Source organism: Echiichthys vipera (genome assembly GCF_963691815.1).
Source record: "Echiichthys vipera genome assembly, chromosome: 13".
Taxonomy (NCBI): domain Eukaryota; kingdom Metazoa; phylum Chordata; class Actinopteri; order Perciformes; family Trachinidae; genus Echiichthys; species Echiichthys vipera.
In genome coordinates, this window is record NC_139838.1 from 2,754,673 (window position 1) to 2,769,987 (window position 15,315).

Sequence of the window (15,315 nt, forward strand, 5' to 3'; positions counted from 1 at the left end):
TGTCTATGACAACATCACAGATCAACCCTAACTCGCAGTATAACAACTCATATGAGTAAGAATGAGTGTAGATGTTTCGTGTCTATTACTGTAGGAGACGGGAGTATTTGTGGTAGAGTTAGTCAGAGATCAACTCAGATCAATGAACATCAATGTTAGCTTGGATTTGTTGCCGTGAAGGTGAGGGAAAACAAGACATAGCATAAAGAGCAAGGAGGAAGGTTAAGGAGTCGAATGGGTCAAACACACACAGTACTTACACCTGGGACAGCAGAGTTCACGTCCCTGAAACCTAATTCAACAGTTAACTTTCTTACATCATTTTCTTTAGTATTTGAACCCAAACCACAATCTTTTCCTTAAACTAACCATGCAGTTTTGTTGCCTAAACCTAAACAAGTAACTTTTGTTTTGTTTGAATAAAAACGGGACTCCCAGACTATTAAAACTGATGCTAAGCGGTCCTAACTTTGATCGTTACCATGTGAACAGATGATAACAGCTTTCTGATCAGGTCAGGGGGCAGAACTACAGATCTTATAGGTCTACTGTACAGATAATATGTGAAAGAGAATATACAGTCACAGTGAATGCAATATCAAGAAAGAGAGAGATAAAACAAACTAATTATATCAAAGAATAAGGAAATAAAACTTGTTTACAAATAAGTGTGAAATTATTTCTTCATTCTGGATATATCAAGGCATCACATTTAAATATCCAATAAGTCAGTAAGTCGATAAGTACTTTTTTAAGCCAATCACCTTCCTGGTTCGAATCCAGGCTGGGTTCCTTCTGTGTGGAGTTTGCATGTTCTCCCCATGTCTGCGTGGGTTTTCTCCGGGTTCTTCCTCCCACAGTCCAAAGACATGCAGGTATTAGGTTCATTGATGTCTCTAAATTGGCCGTAGGTGTGAATGTGAGTGTGAATGGTTGTCTGTCTCTGTTTTAGTGTGCCCTGTGATGGACTGGCGTCCTGTCCAGGGTGTACCCCGCCTCATGCCTGATGTCAGCTGGGATTGGCTCCAGCCCCCCCGTGACCCCGATAGGGACCAGAGGTTGCAGATGCGTGCCATAGGGTCATCTACATGGTTTGTCCACTCTGTCTTCCAAACACCTCTTAGTATGCTTGATGCAGAAATTATTATTGTAATTAATGAACTCTGCAGTGGTTACATTTAGTCATGCATATTTAACAGTTTCAATTTCCTTACTGATACAATGTTTGTCTGTTAAAGTTTTGCAAAATAGCAGCAGTTGTTGAATTAAGGAGGCCTTGTGGTTGTATCACAAATGTCAGATCAATGCGATGAGAGAATGAGACAACCATGACGCACGCAAGACTCCACATGGAGGATCAAATTTTTAATTCTTTACAGTAACTACAGACCTTCAATTAAGTCACTGATGATATACCTGATAAGATATACCTGTTTTGATGAAAATATATCTGAAGCTGACAGCTGACAGTCACATTCGAAACAGTTTGCAACAGTTAAAGCTACTACAATTACTACAAATTAATTCAATACACTGCAAATCTGGGGTATTACAGTATTCTAGTACTGCTCAGTATCTTTAGGACAGGCTAAATATAATCTTGTCTGCTGTGTGCACTGTACTGTACAGTTTGCACAGAGAGTTGGAGTAATGATTAAAGAGACCCTATAATGCTAGTTTTTATTTTTGGGGTCAGCTATGATAGGTCTACATGCTTCGATCTTTAAAAAACACATTATATTTCTCATCTTGCCCGCTGCTACAGCACCTCTGTGCACCCCCTATCATATATGGAATCAGTTACCTCTAAGAAACCAGGTCCCCAGGACAGGCGCTCTCGTCGTACGCTACAATGGGCTTAGCGGTCAAGCGCGGTACTGCAGCACTCGCCTGTTTAAAGTGAAATTCCGGTGTACAATCAATCCAGGCTCTTTTTAAGCAAATACACTCAGCAAATAAGCCATCGAGACCATTTTTTTGTGCACGAACAACTAACGGAGAAATTTGTGACAGACGCTAACAGTTGCTTACAGCCAAATGCAGCTAACACTGATTAGCTCAGGGCGGTGAGGGACGCATTAAAACGTCTTTTTTAACCAACTAATGCTGCTCCAAATAACAGCAAACCTCTGCAGCAGCATGAGAAGAGTCCCTACACATAAAACAAAGCACCAACAACGTAGTTAGTGAACCCAGAGTTTATTAAAATAGTGTTTTGAAAGGCTTACAAACTCTACCAATACCAGCTGTTCTGTCCGTTCAGTCAAAAACAGAGCAGGTAGCTGACAGGTACACCGGTCTGTTTGAGGGCATGCCTGACTAGGATGAGGGCACACCTGTTAAAGTTCGGTGCTGGTGGTAGTAGTATGGGGACCGATAATGTTTTTGCATTTACACTTGTATTCAATGTGATCACATGATGGTCATGGCCATGAAGACTCAGCTGGACGAAAACATGAACTGTGCATCTTAAGCTTAATTTTTTTATGTCTGTCAGCGTCCACATGAACCAGCATAAGTGTTTCAGTCATAAGAACCGAGGTGTGGTTATTACTCTTGCTGTAAAGCAGCCAAAACACACCAGCTTACAAGCTAATGCTATTGTTAGCCTGCATTAGCAGTTAGCATCGGATTTTATCAAACCTAACGTTACAAGTAAATCCAGAAAAATCTGTAACATCAGTTCGCTAATGTTAAAACCCTAAAGTGTAGTTACAGAGCGTTAGTTTGAGATTATGTTTGCACAGCTAATGTATTTATAATTTATGGTTGTAAGCACTATTATTGCCTGGGCCCAGACAGCCCACAGAGTTAGTTAAAACAGAGATATCAGGCAAGTAATGTTAACAGCGATGGTGGTGTGTTAACGTCAGTTTCTAAGTCGGTAACGTTAATGTAGGGACAGATGCACCCACAGTTACAGAGCTGTTAGTGTTGTAGATTCAGAACAAACACATGTGCATTTACTCTGCTATCTAGCATGAACTGTTAACTGTACATGTTCTATAGTAAACAGATATATCCACTCCAATGACATGATGCTGTGTAAAATAACACCACTGAGTATAATGCAGTCAGACACAACTCTACTAGTCCCTCTGAACTCAATGATAATATTATATGATAATCTTAATGACATAATGTGATGAACTCATTAAATCATCTCTAAAACAGTTTGAACAAACACATTATAAACGGCATGCATATTGAATTCATTGCAGGGCCCTTGTGTTTGACTACATTATTTATTTATTGTCAGTGTTTAATGCAAAAGTTTTATCAGAGTGGCAGTGATCCCCTAATTAAAAAAATTGTTTTGTTCTACATACTAGATTTTATTCGTATGCTATATTTTCTTTATTTCTGTGTTTCTTCACAAATGATCACATTGTGAACTGCATAATGTGCTTTTTCTCCAGGCTTCTCTTGACAGTCCTGCTTTTTAACCACAATGGCAGCTGAGAGGTTAATGGACCAGTGATGCTGACACCTGATTGCCCTATCAAGGAGACGCTGAATCACTGGATGTGATCTAAAAGCATGTGTTTGCTTCCTCAGCCTTCACATCGGCCCTAACAGAGTCACAGAGAGATCTACATCACATCAAGACTGCTGTACCAGAGAGCCGTGCTGCCTGCCCTTTACCACATCCAAAACATCCCCGGGGACAGCTGGACAGCCTGTCTCTCACACAACATTTGCAGTTTAACACAGGACAACAGTGTGAAAGTTTACAGCTTAAGATTATTATTCGTCAAGAAAAAGTCAGATCAAAGTCTAAAATTCATATGAATAAAAAAAATGTTTTCTAGACACTGCAAGATGTTTGTTTTTACCTTTGTCACTAATCACGTTTGCATATTTTACTAAGTTGAGAATTTTTTTTGCATATATCTCATGAATGTCTCTGTATTTTGATCAATTAAAACATTTTTCTTATAATAAAACATTTAATTTTTTTTTTTTTTTTTTTTACTTTTGACCATTTGGCACATCCACATTCATATTTCAAAAAGATCCAGTCTTGTGTTTTAAGTTTTGCTGGTGCAGTTATACTTATTTTACATTTGTATTGCAGGATGTCTCTTATTGTTTTAACTGTAGTTCCTGAATATAAAAATACATTAATAGTTTGTATATTTTGGGATGTTGGTAAATAGTTTATCTTCTGTATGCAGGCCTAACATTAATGCAGTAACTGATCTTGACTGCATAAAATGTTTTTATACAGTATGACACTTTGAGTATTTTTGTAGATTGTCACCTAAACAGGACATTTCATAATCTAAAGTCCTCCTCCTTCTGGAAACTGTCTCCTGATGATGGACCTAGTGAAGGTAAGGGCTTCTAATGTGACGGCCACAGGCCGGGCAGACGACCTGCATCTTAGCTGTGTAATAATACTGCCTGGTTATATGGACACAATATCTACAGTTAATGAGCGAAACATTTCAAAGGTAGATATAGGTAATGATGATCTCATACTTAACAAAATAGTACAGAAAATAACCCAGATTCATTTTTAAAATGGTTTTTAAATTTACTGTTTTATTTACAAGATACTTTTTTTTAATGTTACTATTCATCTATTTAGTTGTATTTGCAAGTTCAGAGATAAGTCAACCGTACATATGAAACATGAGGTATGTTACAAAACCAATGAGTTCTGGGTTTTAAAAGCTGCTGAACACTAAGCATCAGTGTTTATGTTAGATTCACTTGGTCTAGAAAATGTGATAAAATAAAAATAATAAATGAGTTCTCTCTCAGTCAGACTCTGTCCTCGCTCTCATGCGGTTCGTTACAGCCCCAAACACAAGTGTAGCAGTAAATAATGAAAGTCACGTTTGAGAGAAGCAGGGTTGTACAGAAGAAAACTGTTCACATCCAGATGAGGTGAGACGTGCCGCCCTCACAAAACTGCGTGGACCAGGGCAGCTACTCAGCTATCTGCCGTTAGCAAAGGTTGCGTTTAACACGCAGCTAGTGTTTAATGTTTAATGTTGTTGTGTTTTACGATTTGTTGTTGTGGTTTCGGATTTGTTGTTGTGCTTTAGGATATGTTGTTTTGTAATACGATTTGTCAGATCACCCAAAATGCATTAAAATGTACTGTATATACTACTAGCCGCTAGTTCCTGCAATCACAGCTGCCAAAATATGTTACTTAAATACATGACTATAATGGAGTCATCATTTCAGAAACAGAGTATGACCATGATAAAACTACAGATGATTTCTAATCAGGTCACAGGGTGTGCAGTAACATTGGATTTTCCGTCATCAGCTGCATTTAGATGCAGAACTTATGTTATAATGTCCGAGATGGATTTTCTACAGCGCAAAGTGAGTGTGTTAACAAGATTAGGCCTACTGATAGTTAGCTGCCAGATATCAGTCAGATGCTTGAATCTGATCAATAACAAACTGACATTATCACACACACAATATAAACTATCCTGCGATGGGATCACACCAGCTACAACGCCAAAATGGGCCAGGGGCGTAAAGTGGGTATGCTAATAATCTCATTTCTTTTCTGCAATAATTCTCTCACAATCCAACCTGAGGGTAAAGTAGCTTCATAGAACTGGATGAACTGTCTTATTATATTGTTCAAACTTAATATGGGGACTCAAACATCGTGACCAGAGCCACAAGATTACTTAAACTGAATTATCATGAGACATTGTGTCATGGCAGTGACAAGCACCATTAGAATATACTGTAGGAATTGAAATTGGAAGAACAAAGAGTATTTCTACTGAACAGGTTAAATAGAAATGCATGAAACCAATGAAGGGGGAAATTGTAGTTTTGACCACAAACAACTTTCTACTACTGACTAAACTTGCCTTTCCCATGGCGACAGTGGGACGGAAGTATGCCTGACAACAAGACAGGAAGGATGCGCAAAAGTCCCCCCTCCTTATGTGGTCTACGGCCCACTTTCACATACAGCATACTTACTAAGTTTTTGCATTTGATTTTGCATTAGGATTTGAAAGTAACTGAGGAGAATAACACTTCCCTCCTGTAGCAGTACATCGCAGCCCCCACCCCCGCTTGTTTTTTTCTGTTTCTAAATCTGTCTCAAAAAGCAAATTCCCTTCATCTAAAGAGAAACTTGATACTCTCCCCAGAGCCACAGAGGAAACACAGTGTTTTTTGCAGATTGGCCCACTGCTTAGCTTCCTCATTAAAAGATGAGAGAATTATGTACATACATACACTGGTAGATCTAGTGTACCATTTAGCTGTAAATGTTCACTACATCAGTAATATTGTAAAGCCAAATGTTAAGGGTTATTTGGCTCATTCCACTGTAGTTACTCATAAATCAGAAATAAGGATGGGACAAAAGGCAGAGTGGGAGCCTTGAAAGTAGATCAGATTCCTATCAGTGGGACTCCATGATGAGGAAGCATATAGTTGCTCTTTATTGTGTATGTGAACAATTCCTTCCCTAGGGCCCAGATAGACCCCCCCCCCCCCACACACACACACACACACACACACACACACACACACACACGCACACACACACACACACACACACACACACACACACACACACACACACACACACACACAAAAAACCCATGGGTTTTCCAGTACATGCTCCTAAAGAAGGGAAATACAGTAGTCATGTAGTGCAAAGGCCTTTGCATGCTGATCTCCAGCTGCAGAAACTCACCATACATGGAAAGGAAAGGAACGACAGGAACGATGTTTGTCTCTATGTGACTGTGTCGATGGGTTCAAGGTTCTGACTGTAGCCACATCAGGACCTTTACACCAAACAGCAGCTCAGAGTACACATTTGCAAGTTTCTTGAAAGTCACTTGAGTAATCTTAAGTGGTGCTTTGTTTTGGACAGCTGTGTTAGTCATTGTTTGTCCACTATGTTCAAACATAAGGTAGATCTTAAGGCCTAACATTGATAATTGACTTTGAAGTTGTTTCATCTTATGTATGTAGAGAGAACCAGAGCAGTCATCTGATCACCAGCTTTGAAGGCAGCTATCCTGACTTCTGGCCAGCAGGTCATCAGTTCCCAGTGGTACAGTGGTAATCCAATAACTCTTTGGTGGACAGTGAAAGCACCACCATGTATGTTGTACTGTATGTTTTTATGCTGTGAGCCCGTAACCTAAGACAATCCCCAGTCTATGATGAATAATAACATTTTTTGAATCTTTAAATTAAATTCCAGCGTAAAATCATCCCAAGGTCTTTTTCGGCAAATACACTCATCAAATAAGCCATCAAGAGATTTTTTTTTTGTGTATAAACTATTAACAGAGATATCCTGAAGAACTGTCCCTAACAGCTGAATGCGGCTAAAACACTGATTAGTTTGGGGCAGCACAGTGAACGCATTAAAACTTTTTTAACCACTAACACTGCTCATGATAACACCAAACCTCTGCAGCTCCCAAACTAATCAGTGTTAGCCGCATTTGGCTGTTAGCAACTGTTAACAACTTTCCTGGATATCTCCGTTAATAGTTTCTCGATGGCTTATTTGATGAGTGTATTTTCCTAAAAAGACCCTGGGATAATTTTTCGCTGGAATTTCACTTTGAACACACTGGAGGGGATGTAGATCCCATCTGTGCTTGGCAGGAAACTTGGGTTCTCAATTTCAGACAGTGTTTCCCTGAGAGCATTTGTGTTGCACTTGGTTGTACACACAGAAAGTGACAGTGTGAAGAAATAAAAAGAGAGCTTGAGAGTGAATTTCAGTCCCTGGCTACTGTATCATCACTACACACCCTGCATCAAGAGGGCATCATTGTTGGATTGTCCATTTAAAAAACACACATACTGTGTCCTACTTTGTGCCCTCATATTTAAATCACTGAAGTGGAACAACTACATTTTCTTAATTTATTTTTGCCTCAGTAAAATTAAATTCAAGTTCTTGTTGATTTACATTCATTTACACTGGCTTGGTCCCTCTGTTAAACTGTACATATAATTTACATTCAGTTTTTCTTTGTCACCCATAGACTAAAATATAATGAACATCACTTCCGTACCTGAAACCAATGCAAAGGGCCTAGTAAGGTGCAAATCCACTGGTTTCAAAAAGTCTGATTGTATAGAAGTCAATGAGAAAATAAGCCTTAACTTCTCACTCGATTGATTACCTCAGTAAACATTTTCCTAATTAGTTTATGTCTCGATCTTTAGTGTAACAGTCTTCTTCAAGCCAGCATTAAGTTCATTTTGTAAATTATGGTCCCATTTTAAGTCAAATAGACCATGAAGCAGGCTACATGGCAACACACATGTGCGGATTAAAATAGCCATCAACTTGTTTTGAGATGTTGACAATGTTATTGTTTTAGGACTTTGACCTTCTCACCATGTGTTTTCACGTCATCATTCATTGTAACATTGTGGTCACCTAAAAATGTCTTAAGCAGCATTCTGTAGTTACACTTTGCTAATAAAGCTAGCTAGCTAGCACTAGCATTAGCTGACAACTAAGGGAAACTGCAACGGGCTTTGTGTCGATTCAGCACATGCAGATGAGTGCCAGCAGTTCCCGGAGGTCCCCTCTCACCTGCTGTTGAAAGTCTACCAGATGACTCGCATCGTCTGGTTGAAAATCAGTAAAAGTTTACCCCATTAGTCTTTAGCTTAGTGCAGTGAAAGTACAGTGACAGCACTCCCCGGCAGCTCCACTCTTTTGTCCAAATATGGTCTCTCTTGCATTAAATACCAAGTTGGTAGTTTCCAAATGCCAAACTTTGGTTTTCTTGTTTTCAGGCTCCCCTTTTCCCCAAGGTTATATCCCAGGGGGCCATAACGGCATGACCTACCTGGAGCTTTCCTTCCATTTAGTGGAAACCAGCAGTGCATCATTCATGCAACAATGTGAACCACATGTAAAGGTGTGAATGTGGAGGAAGGTTTCAGGTTGATGATTACGTGAAGACAAAGGAGGTTGTTTGAGGACAGCAGGGGAAAACCCCATGTCTTCCTTCTTGGTTTGATTCAGTTTTTAACCCCTGACAAAGACATTTCACCAAAGAATTTTGTCCGTAAAACCAGCCTGGTCTCACTAAATGGCATGTGAATGACACGCTATTTCTCTTAAGCCATCTCGCGTATAATTACAACGCATGTCCTGTTTTTTGCGTGTCATTTCACGCCATGTAGTCTCAATTGACTTGTATAGTGCAGATATGGCGTTGTCATTTCACGCACAAATGTCATTGAGGGAAAACCCACGTGTTCGTATTTCTCCGCTACTTTCCGGAGAAATACGAAGTGGTGGAGCTTTCTGTCAGAGGGTTGTTTTTAAATCAATATTTCATGTGAAGGATGGCTGAAATAACGGGCGTGAAATGCCCTAACCCTAACCCTAACCCTTACCCTAACCCTAACCCTAACCCTAACCCTGGGGAACAACGGGCGTTAAATGACACGCGAAAAGCTTAATATGCGTAGACATGCACGCGAAAAGTCATGCAAGTCATGAAAAGTGGCGTGCTATTTATACGCCCTCCCATGAGACCACGTTGGTAAAACTGCTCTTGTCAGAGATAGTAAAATCATGTAAAATACAGCATCTATCTACACTACATGGCCAACAGCATTGTGTGTGTGGTAGTACATGACAGCCTCATGTGATAGTTGAACATGGGATTGTGGAGTTCACTTGAAAAAATGTAAAAAGTGAAAAACCACAAGCTTAAGGAAAACAGATATTTTTCAGATGTTGAATAACTTAATTCTCTTAATTAAGCTCCAGAGGTCTGAAGGTGTTCAACAGTAGATCCAAGGTGAGCGTACACCTTCTGAGACTAAGAGACTAAGTGATTATACAAAATATCACTGGTCATGATGAATTATAAGTTATCTGTGTACTTATCAGGGGTGCAAACAATAAGATTAAAGCTGGCACCCATTTTGTTAGAAATCATTTTTAATGCATTTTTATACTTGCACTTATCAGTGATATTACATTCTCCTCATTAAGTTATTTTTCTGATGAACCTCTTCTACCAGTGGCAGAATTTCCCTCTTGAACAATTTGGTTTAAATTTTGTTTTCATTTCAGCCAATTTCTCATATGTAACCCCTATTCATGAATTATACATATACTGTATTAGATTGTTGGTAATTTCACCTGTTAACTTCATGGTAATTAAAGCCACTGGAAACACAGCTATAAAAAGTAAAAATAAAATTGTATGGATTGGGGGGGGGGGGGGGGGGGATTTGTATCGTAAATCCCTATCTCTGTGCTTTATTCTGTATATTTTCTCAGGTACAGTGCTCATTAATAAACATTACCTTAAATGTGCCAGGATTAGCAGCCAGGTTTAAAAGAAAAGCCATGATGTAAAACACTTAATTTACAGTAAAAGTACAACACAGACATGAAAAGCAGAGAAAATGACAGTTTAACAAAGCAAAAAGAAACAATGACATGGAATACTACTCACTGCTCTTTGATGAATCATTGCTCTCAAAGGTTCCTCCTGCATTCCACTGTAAGTAGGAGTCATGTGTCTTAGTGTTCACACACATTCTTCAGTGTACTTCTTATGATAAATGATAGGCTTATGGTTCTGTGGAGGACTGAAGATTATCTCACACCAAACTGATGAAACCATTTCTTTATGGTCAGGCTTTGTGCACACAGGCAATAGCATTGGTAGGTGCTAGATGGCACTAGCTGGACATGGCGACATCAACGCGGAACTACTGCACAGGCGTCAACACTTTGGCTTCAACCCCATTCAGTCAACAGATGATTAGACTGACTGTAATGGAGTATAGCAGCACTTTCTACCATGGACAATCAGCTGGAATATGATCAGACATTGGGGAGAAATGAAGATCAGCAGCCAAGATTACAGCTTTCCCTAACATTAGCATGTAGCAATGGAATGACTGTGGAGTCACATTACAGTAGCACATTCTTCAGTGAAATAAAGACTTTTAAACCAAAAACAACATGTGCCGATAGGAATGTGATCCCAAATCTGGGAGAAATTCACTTTTAAAGTACTAATTATAGCATTTTTAACCCATGTATGATCATGTGTTTCTTTAATTTGCACTGTCCCCTTCTTAAATACATTGAATTGAATTGAATGTAATGCAGGACTCTCAAGTGTCACACATTGAGCGTGACAGTCACTCTTTTCGGTCTTTCATCACGCACTCCTGCCACATATTGTATTTCTCACGTGGAAAAACAATTTATAATATAAAATATCTCTGGTCAAACAATAATTGGCCGCAGTAGCACCGCTCTCACTATGGAAGGCTTTGGTTTAGAAGCCCTAAGTGGTGATGTTTCACAGTAGAAAGTTCTGCTATACTAGGGTTTGTGCGTCATCGTTTTAAAGGCCTCCATTTCTTAAACACAACCCCAGAGTTTTCAAACTAAAACAGGAGGAAAATGTAGTAGTGTGGATGTGGCCTAAATATCCGTGGTATCGTGCTGACGCCTGCAAAGTATCAGAATCAGAATCAGAAATACTTTAATAATGCCCGTGTCTATGTCAACATGTTGAGCCGGTGCGATCTACCACTGTCATGTTGAAACATGAAAGGAACAAACACAAACTGTTGTGAAAATATCATTGTATGCTGTAGCATGAAGAGCATTTAAACTAAGGGGTTACACCTAAACTGTGAAAAACAACCACAGACCAAAGGGATGTGTCTACATACATTTGGCCATATGGTCTATCTAGGTCTCTTTTATGCTGCATGAGGTAGTCATCTGATCCAAACAGAAGCAGTGAACCTGCTGACCTCTTTCCAATGGGGAAATGAAAATACAAAACAGTCCAGGGCATTATAACTCACTCCAGTCACATGGAGGACTAGTTAGCACATGCATTTGAGATAACGTGATGTAAAGATGTGGGGGAAAAAGGAAACACCGGGGTTATGCAACAGTGGCTGGATAATAAGTCAATGCAGGATTCCCATTCAACTTTCTACCTGTCTGGACGAGGCTGGTGGAGGATGTGGAAGTATCAGGAGGTGGGGGTGGGGGGTTGTAGAGGTGGATGAAACCTGGCAGAACTCTATGAGAAACCTGTGGTTTCCTATCTACTTTTCTTAAGTAAACCACTGAGCTGTTGCTCATGCAGAATGTTTGTTCCGGTTGTTGAGCTTATTGCAACACAAACTTATTTTTCACAGTCATGAAAGAAGGGTATTTTACAGTATGACCTATATTTATAAGGTCACTGTTAACATATTTTGCTATGAATACCCATGCTTGTTTTAACATTTTCAATCAATACATTTGGAGACACCCAAGGCAAAATTATAATTTGGTCAATTTTGAGATTTTGGTGTATTTTTATTTGACTTCACTTTGTCTGTTTGTTTCTGTAGATTCTTCTTAAATCCACCAAAAGTTAACATTAGATAGTATCTCATTTACATATTTAAACATAACATTTTTATAAAGAAGGTTGAATCTGTAGAATGAGCAGAACATTGCCATCTAGTGTCTCAAGATCGTAGTCACAACAAAAAAAATAACTGCAGAAATCTTGTTGCCAGGTTTGTCATACCCTGCCCAATAGTCTACAGGAGACCAGAGTCTGTTTATGCCTGTTTGAACCCGTCCCCTCCAGCAAATCACACCATAAAAACAAGTATTGGAGTTTGACTGACAGTTAGCATTAGCCGTTAGCGTTGGCCATTCCAGCTAAGTAAAGATGAAAGTGATATTAGCGATCAAACCTAGCCATTTGGGCGTGCGTTTTAATTGTTTTTCTCTCCTTTCTCTCAGTCCATGGAGTGAATGCTCGGCCTATATTGACTCTGCTTTTTGCCCCTCTTCGCTCACTCAGCTGCTGGGAGAAATAACGCCCCCTTCACTGAGGCTCCGAAGCAGCTGCAGGATTGGCAAACTCCATTTCACCCAGTGCCAGCCTACAGTAGCTGCACCAAACAACAGACAACCCTGGCAACCAGCAACGGCCAACACTATTGGCTGCTACCATGGAAACACAACGGGACAGAAAGTCATTGTAAAAATATTGATTCAAACTAAATATATTCTTTATGAAAAAACAATACGTTTATTCTGTACCCCTCAAAACTCCCAGTGGGTGTATTATATATTCACTCTCTTCTGAATGTTCTCAGCTCTCATGCAAGACTCTCCACAGATTTCCTACACTCTTCTCTTCTAGTCTCTTTTCTTCTCTTCTCGTTTCTTCTCCTCTCTTCTCTTCCTCTTACAACAGAAGGGTGACAAAAGAAAGGAGAAAGAAACATACAGTGTTGCTTAAGTGCTGTTCCCCCATGAGCCTCCAGAACAGCTCCAGTGGTCCCTGTGTTGGTCGTGTGGAACGCCGTTCATATTCCATCATTTGGTGTTTTTGATGATGGTGAAGAAGAGTGGTGTTGTTCAGTAGGGTTGAGTGCTGGTTACTGGGAACAGTGGTATGGACAGACTTTGCAGGGCAGGAGCGAAAAGGGAAACAAAGGGCACTTATAGCCCGTCCTTGCCACTGAAGATGGCACTTTAGACATGTTTTGGCTCCTAGAGAACACTTTAGCACACGTTTTAACAGCAACCCAACAGTTGGGAGAGATCTGTATTCATCGTGCCTGCAGTTTTTATACGGCACTCGTCTATAGGCCTACTGTTTGCTTCTTCCTGTTGATACCAGTAGGTACAGAAAAAAACAGGGATCAAAATGGGGCAAACTCATCCTGTGTCAGGCTGCAGAATATGTTTGCTTGCAGCACCACCATGTGGTAACACTGGCTGCTACTGGATCTGTCACTCTATGGTGCTCCAAATCATGCAGCGGTGGAATGTAACTAGCACATTTACTCACGGTAGAATGTGTTTGTACTGTCCATTTCATGCAACTTTATTCTCTTACTCCACTACATCTCAGAGGTAAATATTGTAATTTTTACTGCACTCCATTTGTCTTTTCAGATGAGTTTCCTTCCCCTTTCTGTTCAGTGAAAACCGTGTATCTCCAGATGTGTTGTTGTTGAATGTTTGTGATGAACTAAAGGATAAAGTGTTCCTTTGTGTGTTTGCAGAAATTATACTTCTTAAACTAAACAAAGTCTTTATAAAGCCTCTTGGATCGGCTGGGAAATACATCGCCACAAAGCTGAAAACATGAAAAGTTGACTTTTTACAGCCATGCTACAAACATATGAAGCTTTTATCGACTATGATGCATTGATGTAGACTCAACTTCCCACAGGATATAAAGGAGCTTGAAAAATCTACAGCAGGAAAATGCAACATACACATTAATATTTCAGGAATTGTCATCCATCCAACATCTAGGTAATAGGAAAACACTGACATGAGGATTTACTGCACAATGGGGACTTTTGCTTAAATACTTTAAGTTTATTTTGCTGATACTTTTACTCAAGTAAGGTTTTTAGTGCAGGCCTTTTACTTGTAGTGGAGTGTATTCACAGTGTGGTAGAAGTCACTTTACTTAAGTAAAATATCTGAGTCCTTCTTCCTCCACTGAGAAGATGATATAAATATGAGAGATAAATAAATATCAATACATCTGATGTGAAACAGATATGTATTTATTTTGTTAATGCTTAAAAGCCGGTGCAACTTTTTAAAAAATAGGATACTAAAGGGTAGTGCAAGCTAACATCATAAGACAGACTACTACACCTTCAAATGACAGTTGTCTGTAATGTAATATCAGTGATAGAAGATGCAGTCCAAAGAATCATGATAGATGAGCGAATTGTCTTCTAATCGTCCAAATCTTGAACTAAGACTGTACTTTGGGATGTTATTTTGTACAATATAATAAACATAATTTACATGCAAGGAAGGAAAGTCAGTTTTCACTTATAATGCCATCATTCAGGGACTGTGTTTACCTTTCTTGTCTAAATGCGACCATATCACTGCTTACTCATCTTAGGCATGTAAAGTCTACTCATCCCCAGTTCTTCTCTCCATCTTCCTTTTCTCCCAGTGTATGGGACTACTTTATACATGATTCACTGATATGGATGAATATGAAAATATGAAGCCCTAACCAAGTAGTGAAAGCCAACTGATCATGTTTTTACAATGCCAATGAACAGTTCTAAAAAAAACAAGGGCACAGTAAACACAAGTTGACCCAACAAAATGATTGGTTCCACCATTTCAATCATTTATTTTTAGATGTGAATTCAAAATGTGAAGAATGTGAAGTCTGAAAATACATTTGTTCAATTTTGAATAAATACGGGTATTTTTATTGGTAGGGACAATTCATGTTTTTCATGAATTCCTCATCATCAGATCAGATGTACTTT